The following is a 14,015-nucleotide window of genomic DNA, read 5'->3' on the forward strand; positions in this document are numbered from 1 at the left end:
GGTCAGGTGAGGCAGAGTCTATCCCTCAGCCGTCCAGCGAAATCGAGCCCACCCCAAAGGCGTCGGGTGAGACGAAGACTAGCCCTGAGTCCTCGGGCGAGGCAGAGCTATCTCAAAGGCGTCGGGTGAGGCGGAGTCTATCCCTTAGCCCTTAGGCGAGACTAAGCTCGCCCCAAAGGCATCGGGCGAGGTGGAACCAAACTCCTGTCATTTGAGCAAGAGACGTTTTGGCGCCCTTATCTATACAGAAGTTTTTAACGCTCGGTGGTTATTGGTTCCACCTTCTGGGGTACCCCAGTATAGGTCCCCTACAGTAGCCCCCGAGCCTCTAGGTGATTCAGATAGAACCGCCTGGAGGGTCTTTTTGATTTTGTCAGAGTTACTTTGCTAGAGGGTGCGCACGAGCGCACTCGATGGGTGTAGCCCCTGAGCCCCCAGGTTATTCGAGCAGGGTCGCCCTGGGGGTTGTATCGGACCCTTCGCGGGTAAGGCTAAAGGACTTAGTTTTTCATCAACTGGATATTTTTTCGAGGGGGTCGTGGTATCCCGTTCGCGGGGATCTCATTCAGGGCTGACCTAATTGGGGCTTGGTCGTGGACCAGGATCCTAGTAATACTTGCACCCTTGATTTCGGATCATTCATGGACCCATCCTCAGTTGGGCCAGCCACCGAGCTTCTGGGCCCTAGGTGGGCCAAATAGAAAAAATCTTTGTGACCTGCTTTCCCCAGGTGGGAAGAGAGTCCAGATTCGCCTGGGAAAGGCGAACCGTCCACCATGATTTTCAGTGGGAAAGGATAGGGACTGCGGGCGCGGAGATCAAGGCAGATGGTTGCCCTTCTCGCGTCCGTCGCCCCTATAAAACCACGGGGTTCGCCCCCAAGGTCCCATATTTTGCCCCCTTGCCTTTGCATCTGAAACATCCGCCACCAATCATCCCAGCCTCCTATGCCCGCACCCCCACCGTCGACCGGCTTGCATCCGTGTTATAGCCGCCGTCAAGCTTGCGCCTGCCTTTCTCCCCAATTGCTTTAATGGAGTTGTGGGGGCAGATCTAGCATCACCTCATGGTGTTTGGAGGGCCTCATCCACTGTGGCCTTCTCCGCCCGCTGTCCGCCATCCAGGAGTGCCTGCTACCTGGTGACGAGGGTGAGCCGGTGCTGCCCGAAGGGTATGTCATTTCTTTCACCATCTTCCATGAGCGGGGATTTGCGGTACCCACGCATAGATTCCTTCAGGGGCTGCTGGATTATTATGAGGTGGAGCTGCAGCATCTAACTCCCAATGGGGTTCAACATATGGCGGCGTTTGTTGCCCTGTGCGAGGGTTTCCTGGGGATCAATCCCCATTTTGATCTATGGCGGTATTTCTTTACCATTAGTTTGTCGAAGAGGAAGATTGGGGGGAAAGATGTGAACGTGCCGATGGGATGTGCCAGCGTTCATCTGCGCCATACCTAATCGAGGGGTTACCCATTCATGCGTCTGGCGACATCCAACAAGGGATGGCACTTGCATTGGTTTTATGTCAAGGATGATGTGAGTGCCACCCTACCGAGGTACACTGGGCGCCTTATTGAAGAGGCTCTAGAGTCGTGGGGCTAGGGCGTCCAGTCCAAAGACAAGAAACACCTCTCCGACCTTCTTTTCACCCTCCAAGCCCTGAAGGAATGGGGCGTAAAGGGGGCGGGGATTATCGGTGCCTATCATGCGAGGAGGGTGGCGCCTCTGATGGTGTGCGCGCTTCCCCTGCATCGGATTATGCCCGAGATGTCGTTTGAGGGGACAGTGCTTGTTGACGAGGCGCTCCCTTTCTCGGAAGTGGCACAACGCATTAAGGAGGCGACGGAGCCGACGAAGGATTCCACAGGCGGTGTCCTCGACATTGTGTATCCAGTGCCCGGACATCCCCCAATGCGGCTGGAACCTAGGTTCTTTGAATTCGTAAGCCTCCTTCTCCCGTGCTCTCTCTTTTTCCTAGATCTCCATTTTTTTATACTCGCTTTTGTGACGTTGGAACCAGCCAAGGGGCTAGTCTTCAAAGACAGTCCAGTTCCACTGCCAAAGGACAAGGCTGTGGCGATGGCGAATCGACTCGCGGCTGAGTGGGACAAGAAAGCAAGGGAGCAGAAGAAGAAGGCGAAATGACTAAAGCAGGAGCCACGAGATTGGGGAGAGGACGTGAGCAGTGATGATGATGATGACAATGATGATGATGATGATGAGGTAGTTGTCGACGTGGATTGGGACATCCTGGAGGATGAGGACATGCTGACAAGTGCCCACCCATCTATATAGGGACCCTTCCCATTCCATGCGGAGGGAAGTGAGTTGGTGATGTCGGTGGAGGCCAGAGAGTCCACCGCTTCGCACAGCATGCCGGCCGAGGATCGGTGGATGGGGGAAGGTAGGCCTGCCGCCATTGACCCCGAGGTGACGGTGGAGGGGAGTGGCTCTGGTGTCGCGCCCTGTGAGACGATGGAGGGGAGCGGCTCTGGTGCCGCACCCCACGAGGTGAGGGAGATGAGCCCCCCTGCCTCGGAGCAGGGGGCAGGCTCAAAATGGTCCTGCCCAGACGAGTTGGGGCAGGGATCTAGGGATCCATCCCCAAAACACTTCCGCTGACTGAGGGCGTCAACGTAAGCTGCTGATTCCCCTGTTTTCATCCTTTTTCCATTTCTATTTTGACCTAATGGCTATTACCTTTGTGTAGGTTCTTGTGGATGGGTCACCCCCTGGGGCTAGCACCCAAGAAGAGCCTCGCCATTCAAGTGGGACGAATGGCGCCGCCTGGCATCGCCCCTATTTCAAGCAGGAGTGGTGCCAACATTGGAGCCATGTTGGCCAACCCGACGGCGCCTGTGGTGACGTCCGCTCCCTCGGTGGTTGCTGAGCGGGCGGCTTCCTCCATGGCAGGCATGGTACAGCCAGCCGAGGGCCGCATACCACCGGTGGAGGTGGTCATGACTACGCCAAGCCAGGACCAGCCAAGCACAGCCGTGGTGGCGCTCGAGGGTGTAGTGCAATCTGCACCACCAGGGGCCCAGGTGGATCCACCCGTGGCGCTCGAAGCGGCCCAGGAGGAGGATCCGGTCGGAGGGCACTCAGGCATCATGGCGGTGGTGCCACATAGGATTAGGAGGGAGCTGCCCCTAGCCCCCTTGTCAAGAGGCAGCCGCTCCACTGTGCGGGGGGAGCCACCGCTCCAGTGGATGGCCGCCCAGGATCCAACGACGGCTCTTTTCTCACTCGACGATCATTCCAAGAGCATGGAGTGGGAGGGTCTTGACATCGGGATCTCGACCATGCTGGATGTCCTGGACCAGGCCAGAGGAGCCCTCCATGAGATCGTTATCCCTACTACTCAGGTATTCGCTTGATTTTCTTCTTTCTTCGCATGTTTTTGTGTTTTCGTATTTCTGATACCATTATTCTTCCTCTTCAGATTCTTGTTGCTCGTAGTCGGAATAAAACCCTATTCCTCCGTGAGCAGAAGGCGGAGTGGGATCGGCTCTCTAAGGAGGCCTAGCTATGAGCAGATATGGCCGCACAGCTTGCTGCCACCTAGGAGCGGGAGGCCCAGGCGTGTCAAGACACAGAGGAGGCCCATAGGATGTTTGAAAATTTTGTCGGCGAGGTCAAAGCTAGATGAGGAGGAGATCGCTAGGCTTCAAAAGGAGCGAGACGAGCTACTGTAGAGGAATGCCACGGCTAATGAGAAGGCCGGCGAGGTCCTGGAGGAGCTGGAGATGGAGCGGGACCTCAGGCGGAAGGCCGAGAGTAGGGCCACGGCCCTTTAGCAAAAGGTGGATGAGGACATCAAGGTGGTCCGTTCTCTCTGGGTGGATCTTGGTGATGCAGTGAGCTGAAGGTTGAGCGCCAAAAATGTCTCTGTCAAGCTGGAAAAGGAGGTTGCCCATGTACGAAGGACCCTTCAGACTGAGAGCGATGAGCACGATCTTCTGCAAGTTGTGGTCGGGGTGGTCCTTGATGCCCTAAAGGTGGTGAAGCCGGTGGAGACCAGCCTGCTTGCGGCTCGTGTCGTAGGTATCATGGCTCGGGTGGGTCAGCTCAAGGAGAGTGCTTTTCATGCCGGGATCACCTAGGCCTTCACCGTTGCCCACACTCATTACGAGAAGGAGATCAACCTGAAGGTGATGAGCGAAGGTTTCCTGTCTACCTATGAGGATGATGAGCTGGAGGCAATTGAGAAGATGGTTGCTCCCCTTGCGAAAAACCTGGCGGATAATCTGAAAGAGATGGTTCTCCCTTCATAGGAGTAGTTAGTCGAATAATTTTGAGAACAACTTATATGTAATATGTGAACAAGTGTTGGTATTTTAGAGTCTAGACATAGTTTCGTGATTTTGCTTTGTAATTTCATTTTGTTTGATGTTTTGCGATCTTACCAATCTGTTCCCTTGAATCTTGCTGCTAGTCTTGATGCGAGGAGATTGTTTCAAAAAAAAGGGAGGTAGTCGTACCTTAACCAGCCCTTGAGTAAGGTCCGACCCCCTGCATTTGCTGGGGTCAGGGGTTACTGGAGACTGGAATGTTCAGATGGAATCCCATCCTGTGGTTTTTGTGATAGGGTCGGCGAAGTCCTTGGATGGCATTACAATATTCCCCGCCCTGTCTTCCAACAAAAATCCCCAACTAGGGACTCTATGGGCTCAGCAAGGTGGGGCCTTCGAACCTGTGTCCCTGTATTGATTGGCTCGAGCCCCCAGGCCTTGCCAGGGCCTGATAGAGGTTGGCTGTAATTTGCGTGTTACCCCATCCTCGATTTTCGCAATCGGAGGGGCTGAGTAAACGACACTTGCCTCGATGGATCGAGTATCGCGCTCAATGAGCTCGCTAACAGGTACATTCGTGTGGAATCTGGGTCCATCATTTGCTGATGGGTCGGCAGAGCCCTCTGGTGGCACTCCACAATTTTTTAACCCGCCTCCCGGCAGATGCCTGAGCCGTTCGATAGGCTCAGGTGGCCCGATGGCCTCTCCTCGATGGAGATTCTGTGGGTTTGGCTCAGGGTTAGAATCGAACAAGAAAAGGTTGAGACGTCCCTATCTGTTTCTGAGCGGGGTCGAGCAAGACCACTGGGGCTCGTCTCAGTTACTTCTCCTTGGCTCTTGTTTGGCACGAGGCGGCCTCGAGCCCTTCACGGGTCGGCCTTCAAACCTCGGCCTGTTGCCACCTATATTGAATAGGTGACGGCCGTTTCGTGATGCGACACGAAGCATTGGGATGCAACGTTTCACATATGTATAATATAATCGAAATGAAGGCGGGGTCGGTAACGTTACCTTGGCGGTATGAGTGACGGAAAGCTCCTACCAGATGTGTCCGTGCGGGGTTCGGGCCCTGATGTTTGCGATGAGGTTGGAGTAACCTACATAAGAATTGCTATTCTTTGTTTTTCGTATCTCGGTGGTGGTCTGAGCCGTTCAATTGACTTGGGCAACCTGACAACTTCTCCTTTGGGGGAGATTTTGTAGGCGGACCCCCTCCAAACCCTTTTTGAGAAGGCAGACGTCGAAGCTGGAGACACGGGGGGCATTGAGTATGATTTTTCTGGTGAATAGAAACACCGTAGCTACCGAGGCATAGGGTCTGCTAGTTCGTCCAGTTTTACTTATAGTTTTATGCCTGTATTTTGCGCCCCTGGTTTCAAGCGTACGGAGGGGTCGGGTGAGGAGGATGTCTAGACTGGTAGACATCCTCTGCAGCCCCCGAGTGATGTTCGTGTCCCCGCCGTTTGACGGGGTCGAAAGCTCGGTAATAACTTTTAACGCATAAAGTAAGAAGGCAGAGATGCTTATCTTTCTTTGGACATTCGTTCGTCATCTCTCCTGGGCCACATGGTCGACCCTAGAGATCCGTTGGGCTCCCCTTTACAGAGGTCCTGTCATCGGATCGTTCCGTGGTCCTGCATGGGGAGGCGAAGGGTCGTCTGCCCATGTGGGCGCCTTAATTGCCGTGTCTAGAGCGGGTCAGTGGCGGGCCATACCCAGGAAGTGTCTAGTTTGACCAGGGGGGAACACCTCATCGACCGAGGCATGTCCCATCAGTTCCAGCGCGTCCCCTCAGGTGTCTATCAGCATTGATTCCATATTTGAAGAGGGGAAGGGAGAGGGTTTTTTGTCCAACCTTTCGCCTTTCCTTAGCTGTGGTGCCTCCTCTTTAAATAGGGAGGGGGAGGGGAGTTCTCATCCCACCTCTTCTCTTGCCTCTGAGCTGCTGCCTCTCCTTCTTCTTCCTTTCCGCCGAATGCGTCCATGCGTCACGGCGGTTCCTAAGTGAGGAAGAGTAATGCCAGAGAGAGAGAAAACTCACAAATCCGCTCATCAATCTAGAGTGTGATGTCGAGCCTGAGGTCATCCAATGTAGATGAGATGGTGCGTGCCACCCTTGCTAAGGAGTCGCTGCTGCCGAAGGAGAAGGAGCGCTGGTGGGCGCCGTACGTTGTCGACTTCATCGTCGTTTGCTGTGTTCCTCCTTTGGTGGGAGGCATTTCCTGTCCTGACGCCATTGTTAGGGTTGTGGCTAGTGATGATGGCATAGCCCCCAGATGCCCTAGTGGAGGCGTCACTATTGGGGTTGTGGCTGACGACGATGGTGTAGTCCCCAGACGCCCCGGCGGAGGCGTTGCAGATGACGGCACCTTCGAGGATCCCGCAAAGCGGCGGGATGTTGCCGATGGAGAGTGCAGCGTGGTGGCCGCAGTAGACGAGCTGGCCCGTGTACACGCCCTAGGCATCGCCGATGGAGAGCGTGGCGCGGCGGCCGCAGTAGACGAGCTGGCCCATGTACACGCCCCGGGCGTCGTCGATGGAGAGCGTGGCACGGCGGCCGTAGTAGACAAGTTGGCCCATGTACACGCCGTGGGCGTCGCCGATGGAGAGCGTGGCGCAGTGACCACAGCAGTACTTGTAGTAAAGCTAAGCAGAGACTATAATTGAAAAATTTTGTGGGGAAGCCCCTGAGTAAACAGTCCTCTGAATTTAGAAGTATATTAGTCCTTTTTGTAATGAAATTACTTTGTAAGTGGCGAATTTTGTGCAAAAAATGAACAAATTTTCATCTTTTGCTTATGGCAAGCAATTTTTTATCTTTCTCTTTTTTGTAGAAACGGTTTTAGTGCCCTCCGACCCTTCTCACAGTCTAAGTCGTAAGAAACTAGGAATGTGGGCGAACTAATTCTGATTGAGCTAGTGAGCAAAGAGGTTGCAGCCGCTAGGGCATAGGTCTCCCACAGTCCTACCAGTTGTATTCAGAATTTGTTCCCAAAATCTTAGCCCTTAGGACTTGTTTATGAGAAGAATGGAAAACTTAGAGAATGTTTGTAAATATAACATAGGAGGTTTTTGCAAGCGTAATACTTGTATTACTCATGTCAGCCCCCGAGTGAGGTCTAACCCCTCGCGATTTGCAGGGGTCAGAAGTCACTAAGGATCAAGGTTTTGTAATGACAAAAACTGATATGGAAGAGTATACGCTTATTTTAAGGGTAAAAACGACATAGCTACTCAATGTTCCAGGCATTGGTGAAGACCTCGCCGTTGATGGTTTTCAACCTATAGGCGCCCAGGCGAGGTACTTCCACGACGACGTAGGGCCCTTCCTAGGGCGGGGAGAGTTTGTGGCGGTCCTTGTTGCTCTGCACAAGGCAGAGGACAAGGTCCCCGACGTTGAAGGCTCGATTCCGTACCCGTCAGCTGTGGTACCATCGCAATGCCTGCTGGTACTTAGCTAAATGGAGGAGGGCGATGTCTCGGGCTTCATCTAGCTGGTCCATGGTGTCTTGGTGAGATGCCTTGGCCCCCTGTTCATCGTATGCTCTGATTCTTGGTGCTCCATAGTCGAGGTCCATTGGGAGAACGGCCTCGGAACCGTAGACCATGAAGAAAGGTGTGTAGCCGGTGGCCCGACTAGGAGATGTCCTTAGGCTCCAGAGCACGGCCGAGAGCTCAGCGAGCCAGCGCGCACTGAACTTGTTCAACCAGTTGAAAATTCTAGGTTTGAGGCCTTGAAGGAGCATGCTGTTTGCGCGCTCGACCTGCCCATTCGTTTGGGGGTGTGTGACGGCTGCCCAATCGATCCGGATGTGTTGTTCATCACAGAATTAAACGAATTTCCTGCGGTGAACTACGTGCCGTTGTCTGTGATGATGGAGTTTGGTACTCCAAAGCGATGGATGATGTTGAGGAAGAATAGCACAGCTTGCTCAGATTTGATCGTGGATATTGGTCGAGCTTCAATCCATTTTGTAAACTTGTCTATGGTGATAAGCAGGTGGGTGAAACCCCCGGGCGCCTTTTTGAGTGGCCCAACCAGGTCGAGCCCCTAGACCACGAAGGGCCACGTGATGGGGATCATCTAGAGTGCCTGGGGCGGGAGGTGTGTTTGCCGAGCATAGTACTGACACCCTTCGTAGGTGCATATAATTTGCTCAGCATTGGCTACTGCGGTGGGCCAGTAAAAGCCTTGTCGGAATGCATTTCCAACCAAGGTTCTTGGTGCGGCATGATGACCGTAGATTCCACCATGGATGTCACCCAGCAGGAGCTTCCCCTGTTCACTAGGGATACAGAGTTGAAGAATACCGATGTGACTCCGTTTGTAGAGTTTGCCCTCTACAAGAACGGAGGACTTGGCACGTCACGCGAGCCGTCGGGCTTCCGTCTTGTCTACCGGTAGTATGTCATGGAGGAGGTAGTCGAGGTAAAGCGTTCTCCAGTCATCAGGAGGGTCGGACTCCGCTGCTAGGTTCTCTTCAAGCTCCATAACCTCGAGGTCGGGCGGAGCAGTTGTCGGATCAGCCCCTGGGGTCGGACTAGATGGGCCATCGTTGGCTTGTTCTGACCCCACGTAGCGTACCAAGGGTTTGTGTTGATCGCTGGCAAAGACGCCTGTCGGGACTGGCTCTCGGCCGGACGCTGCTTTTGTGAGCGTGTCGGCTACTTCATTGAGGTGCCTTGGGATGTGATTGAGTTCGAGGCCATCGAATCTGTCCTCTAGCCGTTGGACTTCTTGACAGTATGCCTCCATCTTAGTGTCGTGGCAGCATGACTCCTTCATGACCTGGTTGACGACTAGCTGAGAGTCACCCCTGACGTCGAGGCATCGAATGCCCAGCTCGATGGCGATTTGTAGGCCGTTGATGAGCGCTTCGTATTCTGCAGTATTGTTTGATGAGGGGAAATGGAGTTGAACCATGTACCTCATGTGGACCCTGAGGGGCGATACAAAAACTAGTCCTCCTCTGGCACCCTTCTTCATCAGTGATCCATCGAAGTACATTGTCTAGTACTCTTGATTGACGACTGCTAGTGGCATCTGGACCTTGGACCACTCTGCGATGAAGTCCGCCAGTACCTGAGATTTGATCATTGTTCGAGGGGCATAAGAGATGCCCTGATCCATCAGCTCGAGCGCCCACTTTGCTGTTCTTCCCATAGCATCATGGCTATGGACGACCTCGCCGAGGGGGAATGATGTCACTACTATTATAGGGTGTGACTCAAAGTAGTGGCGTAGCTTCCTCTTGGTGATGAGGACGATGTAGAGGAGTTTATGGATTTGGGAGTAGCAGGCTTTGGAGTCAGATAACACCTCGCTAATGAAATACACAGGGCACTACACCTTGAAGGCGTGCCCCTCTTCCTCTCGCTCTACCACTAAGGTAGAGCTGACCACTTGGGTGGTGGTTGATATATACAGTAGGAGGGATTCTCCGTTGCATGGAGGAACTAGGACCGGGGGTTTAGTTAAAAATCATTTAACCATGTTAAGCACCTCCTGAGCCTCGGCTGTCCACTCGAAGCGGTCAAATTTCTTCAGGAGTCGATAAAGGGGGAGTCCTCGTTTGCCGAGGCGTAAAATAAATCGGCTGAGGGCGGCAAGGCACCCTGTGATCCACTGAACCCCTTTATGTTTTGGATCGGGCCCATCCTTGTGATGGCTGATATATTTTCCGGGTTGGCTTTGATGCCGCGCTCGGAGATGATGAAGCCGAGCAGCATGCCCCTCGGGACCCCGAAAACACATTTTTTGGGATTAAGTTTGATGCCGTTTTCCTAGAGTTTCGCAAAGGTTTGTTCAAGGTCGGTGACAAGATGGTCAACTTGCTTGGACTTGACCACGATGTCATCGACATTGGCCTCAACGATTCACCCAATGAGGTCTCTGAAGCAATTGAGTATACAGTGCTGGTAAGTTGCCCTAGCATTCTTCAGACCGAATGGCATTGAAATGTAGCAAAATGATCCGAAGGGGGTGATAAAAGATGTCGCAAGCTGGTCGGACTCTTTCATCGCGATTTGGTGGTAACCAGAGTATGCGTCAAGGAAATAGAGGGTTTCACACCCTGAGGTGGAATCGACTATTTGGTCTATTCGTGGCAAAGGAAACGGATCCTTTGGACACACCTTGTTGAGGCCTATGTAATCGACACACATTCTCCATTTCCCGCTCTTTTTTTGCACAAGAACAGGATTTGCCAACCACTCTGGGTAGTGTACTTCTTTGATGAACCCAACAGCTAACAATTTTGCTATTTCTTTACCGATGGCTTGGTGTTTTTCCTCGTCGAAACGGCACAGGCGTTGCTTCACTAGCTTGGAGCCCGAGAGGATCTGGAGAGTATGCTCAGTGACCTCCCTCGGGATGCCCGACATATTCGAGGGTTTGCACGCAAAGATATCTTTGTTATCGCAGAGGAAGTCGACGAGCATGCTTTCCTATTCGGAGGAGAGCGCGGTCCCGATACGGACTTTTTTGCCCTCAGAGTTGATGGGGTCCAAGAGGACCTCCTTGGGTCCTTCTGTTGATTCAAACGACCCGGATGACCTCTTTGCGTCGGGTGCCTCTTCAACGACCTCCTCCCTGAGGGTGGCGAGCTCTTTGGAGGCAATGACCGTGGATGCATGTCCGCAGCATTTGACTTCGCACTCGTAAGCGCGCTGGAAGGAGGTGCCAATGGTGATGACCCCATGGGGGCCCGGCATCTTCAGCTTAAGGTACATATAAGTGGGGATGGCCATAAACTTCACGTAGCATGGTCATCCCAGGATGGCGTGGAAAGTCCCCAGGAACCCCACTACGTCGAAGGTGAGGGTCTCAGTCCGGTAATTGGACCGATCCCCGAAAAGTGACGGGCAGATCGATCTGCCCCAGTGGCACGGCTTGCTACTAGGCACGACACCATGGAAAGGTGCTTGGATGGGATGGAGGTTTGTTCGATCGACACCCATCTCGTCGAGTGTCTTGGCGTACATGATGTTGAGGCCGCTGCCTCTGTCCATCAGTACTTTCATGAGCTGCTTTGGACCGACGATTAGATCGTCGACAAGCGGGTACCTTCCCGGGTGTGGGACAGCATCCGGATGGTCGATTCGGTCAAAGGTTATGGTGGATTCCGACCATCGGAGGAAGGTAGGCGTGGCCGGTCTGGCTGTAGACCTCGCGGTGCGCGACCTTCTGGTGGCGCTTGGAGTCGTAGGCCGTTGATCCTCCAAAGATCATGAGGGCACCAGTCGGCGTTGGGAAGGCATTGTCCTTCTTCTCTGCATTGTCTGTGGTGGGAACAGGATCCTTCCCCTACCCCCCTTTATTAAGGCCCCCGGACAAGTATTTGCGCATGAGGCCACAATCCTTGTATAGATGCTTGGCTAGGAAGGCGTGGTTTGGGCATGGCCCCTTGAGCATTTTCTCAAAGTGGTTCGATGCGCCCTCCGTGGGCTTCTAGCCACCTTTGTGGTTAGCAGCGACCACGAGCGAGTTGTCATGTCGTTGATTCTTATTTTTCCTTTTGGCGGGACGGTTGGAGACGCCTTCGCCAGTGTCCTCGTCTCGCCTCGTCTTTCCGTCGGAGCGATCAAAGATGGCTCCGACCGCCTCCTCTCCAAAGGCGTGACTAGTGGCGATGTCTAGGAGTTCCTTGGTAGTCCATAGGCCCCTGTGTCCTAGCTTGTGGACCAGGGATTCGCAGGTTGTCCCGGATAGGAAGGCTCCTATCACGTCGGCGTCGGCAATGTTAGGGAGCTCATTGCACTGCTGAGAGAAGCGTCGGATGTACCCACAGAGGGTTTCATTGGCCTTATGGCAGCAGTTCTTGAGGTCCCATGGGTTTCCAAGGTGTTTGTACGTGCCCTGGAAGTTGCCCACGAAGATCTCTATCAGATCTGCCCAACTCTGAATGGCATTGGACGGTAGGTGCTCCAGCCATGCTCGCGCTGAATCGGCCAAGAACAGCGGGAGATTGCGAATAATGAAATCATCATCACTCGCACCACTAGCCTAACATGCAAGCCGATAGTCTTCAAGCCAAAGCCCGGGATTTGTTTCGCCAGAATATTTAGGGATGTTGGTAGGCGGTCGATACCTGAGGGGGAACATAGCGTTGAGGATGTGTCGACTGAAGGCCTGAGGACCTAGTAGGCCGAGGCTTGGGCTTTGGTCCTCATTGCTGTCATAGCGTCCACCACGTTGGGGATGGTAGCTACGGCGTGCTGCTTCTCCATCATCGCCATGGGCGCGTTTCCGAGCATTGATGACGCTACGCACGTCACGGCCATGGCTGAGGCATTGATGCACTGGGACGGCAGAGGGCTGCCTACCGCCTGGCGGTGTTTGGTGAACGGATGCGTCCTTGGTGGGATGCACTGAGGGCGTGCACTGGCTGGTGTCAAGTTCATGTCGTCGAGACAACAAACTTTCTGCCTGCTATGCCGCCGCATGCTCGAGCAACGTGTAAATTTCTCGGCGGGCACGGCGATCCTCGAACATCGCGGCCTCTAGAAGGCCATGCAGTAAGGCGGTTGCTACGATGATGTTCTGGCTTGCTCAAGCAAAGTGAGGAAGGGTCCCATCGTTGGTGAGGATCCTTTGGTGTACGGTGCGGGCCATGGCGCGAGTGCACCCCCCGTCTTTGCGGCGTTCAATCTCGCGATTGATGTCCGTATGGGGCCTTCTAGAAACAGGGCGACGTTGCATGAGGCCTCCCTTGATGACCGGGGTCTAAGGGAGTTGCTGGGTGGGCCCTCAAGCCTCAGATGGCTAAGGTTGATGGAAGGGAGAGACTAGGTGGCCATGTGAGTCAGCTCCAACTCTCCTCCTAGTGTGACAATGAAATCTAGGTCGCCGAAATGCACATGTGTGCCCGAGGCCTAGCTGATTGCGTGGGTGGCCATCCAAGGCCTAATTTGGAATGCGCAAGACCCCTACCTGGTGCGCCAACTGTCGGTGTTTTGTACAAGCACTGGCAAGTAAATTTATAGTAATGCGCATTAGGCTCGGATGGTGCGCTAAAGGACACAAGATTTATACTGGTTCGGGCCGAATGTCCCTATGTCCAGTTTGTTGCTGCTCGTGTTATTAGTACCATGAACGGTTCGTAGTAGGGGGTACAAACGATCGAGAGAGGGACTAGTCCCAAGTTTCTGATGGAAGGGTTGAAAGGAGGCCAAGAGCTTGATCGCAACTTGACTGTGTGAGTGTTGTGTACTATCCCATCAAAGATCGGTCCCCTTGATGGAGGAAGTGCATCCCCTTTTATAGATGAAGGGGCTGGCTTTACAAGGGTGAGGGCTTTAGGATGCATACTCTACCTAGTCTTGTGGCTCACATCTACCTAGCCCGGTTCTTCATTCTGATGAGTGTGAAGGAAGATAAGCGCCTACAATACTGTTGATGCCTCTGTAGAACGTCAGGTTGGTTACAGAATGCTGCCCTATGTAGGGTAGGGGCTGCAGTACAGTGGTTTTGACTTATGAGCCTCCCCTAGCCTTGCTCCGCACGCCTTCTGGTTCCTATGAGTCTTCGTCAGAGGGACGCGGGGTCGGGGGTCCATAGTAGCGCCATGGCCAAGGTCTCCTGACTTGGTGGACCTGAGGGGTCAGGAAGCGGGCGCAGCTCCCTTGGGTCCATAGCGTGGTGACGGAATATCCATCGTTCATGGAGATAGCAAATCCTTTTCTGGAGCATAGCGGTTGTCGTATATCTTCGTCAGGTTCC

Source organism: Miscanthus floridulus, chromosome 9 (genome assembly GCF_019320115.1).
Source record: "Miscanthus floridulus cultivar M001 chromosome 9, ASM1932011v1, whole genome shotgun sequence".
Taxonomy (NCBI): domain Eukaryota; kingdom Viridiplantae; phylum Streptophyta; class Magnoliopsida; order Poales; family Poaceae; genus Miscanthus; species Miscanthus floridulus.